We start from the raw sequence: 4,674 nt of genomic DNA on the forward strand, positions 1-4,674 counted from the left end.
CTTAGATGATCTGGAGTTAATCCCCCACTCAGCAACTAACTCATGGTTCATCTCACTGTGCATCAGTTTACTCATCTGCAAAATGGGTAGACTAATACATATCCTGCCTCCTGTTCAGTAAAGAATTAACCTTCTTATTTAGAGGGACCCTAGGGGGAGAACTGCATGAGGAGTCAGGAGACTCAGGAAGACCCAATGAATTCGTCCATGGAAAGTGCTTAAACCAGGACCTGGCATATTGTAAGTGCTAACACGTATTAGCTCTTGTTATTTTTATTAGCATTAGGAGGGGGAGGTGAGTATGGACAGGGGGCTGAAGGGAGAGGCTCAGGTTGCTGAGGGCAGGAGGGAGGCCGGACTTTCAGAGGAGGTGGGTCCTATTTGCTGTAGAATAGACACGCCAAGATGGGAAGTGACCCCGGAGTCAGGCTTCCCCTTCACAAGGGCAGCCTAGCCCCCGCTCTGTGGACCCCTCATCTCAGGCCCCTTGGTTCAAGGGTGCAGAGGCCACCATTCTGGTGGGGCAGGGGTAAGCTGCCAGGAGCCTCTGTGCTGTCTTCTGGCTCCATTGTCAGCCTCCCTCACCCCCAAAGCCTTTTGGCAGTCTTATTTATCTCCTAATTTCTGTGCCAGTTCCAGACCGGTTTCTGTGCCCACACGCAGATTTCACAGAGTATTTCTCGATTTCCCTATCCAGGCTCAATGGGAACAGTTGACATTAGTCATCCCCCCTTCTCTGAGCCATTCAGCTGATTATACCAGTGAAATTCTCATGCTGATTTAAATTAATACTCTGCCCTTTCCCATTGTATCACTGGCAGCTTCTAAGGTCCTCTGGATCACCTGCAAGGTCCCAGTCAATATTTATTATTGATGCAACAGACGGCTGTTTTACCTTAATACCCACACCTATATTGGGATATAATAATAATAATAGTAACAACTGAGATTTTTGACCCCTTACTATACACTGGTCACTTTGCTTCATGATTCACACATATAAGTCTCATAGAATTCTTAGAACCTCCCTATGAAGATGGCATTATTAATATTCTATGTTACAGATGACCAAATCGAGGCTCTGGGAGACTAAGTAATTCGTAGGAGAAGTGAAGCGAATACGCAAAAAGAAACAAAGTCGACGGAGGAAGAAAAAGACATACGTGAGACACATGATTCTTTCACTGACTCTGGAGTCAACCATACGTGAAGCCAATTGCATGCCGGAACTTCCCATTCATGGGAGCAAATACCATTTCCCTTCAGTCTTAGGGCACTGGAATGAGTTCTGACTAACAAAAACAATCTGAAAGGTAAGTATAATTATCCCAAATTTTAGTCCTGTTTTCAAAATGAGGCTGAGAGGTTAAGTCACTGACCTAAGGGATCCATAAAAGGAGGGATTATTCCTAACTTGCTGACTGTGAAATCTGCATCTCCTAACGAAATGCCTGGTACTCACTTTGGGCAGAGACGAGAAGATGGAAGGACTGACAAAAGGAAAAGGGAAGATTCATTATACAGCAAAGAGGTGGAAAAAGCAGGATTTTAATTAAAGTTCACCTGCTGCCATGGGCATTTGAAAAGATCACATATTATCCCTCTGTTTGAATGTATTTGCTTCTAGTTTTTCCTTTTGATCCTATGATCACTTTCTCTTGGTTGCAGGAAGACAAAATACTAGTTTCCCCTTTTGCTATGTCCCATGGCTTTATTGCTTGTTTCATCCAAGGAGCAGAGCAGGCACTGCAGCTACTTTAAGCATAGTCACCTAATGCAGGAATGAGCACCAAGGATGTCACTGGGGTGACCAAAGGAGAGGGTTAGGCTCTGCTTTCACATTTTCCTCGCTTTTGAATGTCAAATAATTTTGAATGATTCTCTGCACATTGTAAATGTGATGCTGTATGGATTCTGAATTCTGTGGAGAATCTGGATTCTGTTACATTCCTCAGAAAAGTGTTAACGTTTTTCTTTTGGCTCGCAATGAACACGGTTGGATTCCAAAATAGTCTCTCGGCCTGCAGCTCAAATCAGTTCAGTTCTTTTATTCTCCACGGGGCTCATGGGTCCCCCAAAGACATGGGCAAAATTTACGCACAGAATTTGGGGATCTTGCTTTCTGGCTCAGTCCATTTTTGGATTCCTCCCTTCTCCTTTCCAGTGGCTACGGTGGCCCCAAACTGTGTCCTCTGGTTCTTCAGACCATAAAGAGTGGGTTTCAACAGAAGAGTTGTCCCAAGCAGCAGTGACTGTGATCTGTCCTTAGGGGAAAAGACACAGAATTAGGAAAACTTCTCCACGCCTTTTCCTCCTCCCAAATGTCAACTCCCTTCTGGAATCTGCCTGCCTCCCTTCATTCTTTACTTAGAGTCTTTAGGGAAATGGTCTTGTTCACGTGTTTGTCCTTCTCGTTTTGTATTTTATGCAGAATTTACCATTGTTACCTATGGGAAGATCGATCCTGTAGGTGTTTAGTTGGCCACGGCAGAAGCTGAAGTCTTCATGTACTCTTTGAACAGCTCCCCTTGCATTGTCCCACCCTGGAAGCTGGGCACACGTGCCTCTCGAGATTCTTCAGGTTCCAGGATGTTCACCTTGAAGGAGCTGAAAGCCCAGCCTGCCTTGAATCATGTGTCAGTGCCTCAGGAAAGCTGGTTGGTGATTTCTGCTTATCCTCCAACTCCCCCTTCTGGATCTCTATATCCCCAGCTTCTGCCACAATTCTATAAGGTCTCATTCCTAAAATAAACGCCCTATTCATAGTGGTTCTGCTTATCTAATTGGACCTCAATGAATACGTCGTTGCACTGGAGGAGTTCCATCAGTAAATGTAATGCCCAGCAATTTTGGATTTTTGTGTAAATGCTTTATCTTCTCACCAGCCTTGTACCTAATCCCAGCCGGCCTGAGCTTTAATCTCTCCAATGGTCCACAGAGATCAAATGTCAAGTCTCCTGAGCTCCATTAAGGCAACTGCTTTAAGTGGGAAATCCTGTTGGAGATGGGTCATCCCAGGAAATAGGTTGTACTCACAAGTCAGAGGCAAAGGGGCCAGTAGTGACCAATATTGCCTCTTGAGAAGACACTCATTAGCGTGAAATGCTGCTGAACTGAATGGCACTCTTAGGATGTGTCTGCCCCTTTGCTTAGACCCAGAAATCTGAGCTTTTTTCTCTTCACCAAGAGAATATACCACCTGCCGCCACCAGGGGGCACTGTTGACTGTATAACCATTTGGCGGCTGCCGGTGGGTTAGCGAGCCTGAGCTGTTTCTCACATAAATTAACCGCACTGGCATTGCATGGTTCCAAGTGTCAAAACAGCACAATTTTGGCAGTTTTCCATTTGAAGCTCAATCTTCCTTGTAACAGGCCATCAGGGAGCTTTAAGGGGAGTCAAGAACGATGTAGCGAGTCTAGCTACAAAGCTCCTTTAGTTACCTGGATGGTCTGAACCTGAGAAAGGTGATTGAAAACAGTGAGTCATATGTAAAAGTTATGAGTGTCCCTACTCCCCAGAAACTGGCTGGATCTGTAAGGAATCATAAGCAATGCCATAGCTTGGGCTGCTGATCGTGGGTGGCCAGGAGGGGCTTGAAAAGGCAGACTAATAATGCCACTTAAGTGCTGTGTTGCATCCTGCAGTGGTGGATGAGTTTGAATTGAATTATTTCCTGTGAAACATGCGAAGTTTAGGTCCTAATGAGTCATGACTATTAAGACTGAGAAAACAAACCCAGAGCTTTAGGGCTGAAGAGGAGGAAACCAAGACAGTGGCTGAATCCACCACAGTTCAACATCAATGACCTTGGAGCTAGTTTAACCTATTTCTTCTGGCTGGTGGTTATGGGAACTGCCCGGAAGTAAAAATCGCTGTTCCTGTTTATGGGCTGAACTATGTTCCTGTCTTGTCCTTTCTTGCACAAAGACTCTGCTATCCTGTCTTTCTTTCCCATCTTCGTTATTAATCTCCCACCATCCCTGTGATCAAACATCACTTCCTCAAAGGTAACAATCAGAATTTATTCGACAACATTTCTTGAGTGCAGGGTGTGTTCGGGCTATATCCTGGGTTCTGGGAAGAAAGACATCACTGAGGGGGGACATTTGAAAGGAGCGGAAATTGTAAGGAGTGAGCTTCAGAAAGGGAAGAGAGCAGGTGCAAAGTCTCTGAAGGCAGAATGAGCAGAGCCTTTAACGTGATCAGTGTCGATGGAGTGTAGGTGGGCAGTGAAATCACTGATCTTCCCTGGGCTCTTATAACATGTCCTTTGTGCCTGTTTTCCGATGTCTATTCAAGATACTTGTATATGTCTATTATCTCCCCAATTTCGCTCTCTGAGGACAGGCTCCGAACTCAATGCTCACCCATAGTAATCTCTCAACAATTGATTATTGAATTAAAGAATGACAAGACGTGGAGACTGTTATTCCTGCAATGGGACCTGATAATCCACAAGGAACAGGGGCAGAGCTGAGCCGGTGGGTGTTTCATGCAATGGATGTGAATGCCTGGTGTTTCGGTGAGGATGGGTTATCTTCCAGTGCAGCAACAAACGACCCCCAAATGTCAGCCCGTCATCTCTCATTCAGTGTGTGTGTGTGTGTGTGTGTGTGTGTGTGTGTGTGTGTGTGTGTGTGTGTGTGTGTGTGTGTGTGTGTGTGTGTGTGT

This window comes from Lipotes vexillifer, unplaced genomic scaffold (assembly GCF_000442215.2).
Source record: "Lipotes vexillifer unplaced genomic scaffold, Lipotes_vexillifer_v1.1 scaffold671, whole genome shotgun sequence".
NCBI classification, from domain to species: Eukaryota; Metazoa; Chordata; class Mammalia; order Artiodactyla; family Lipotidae; genus Lipotes; species Lipotes vexillifer.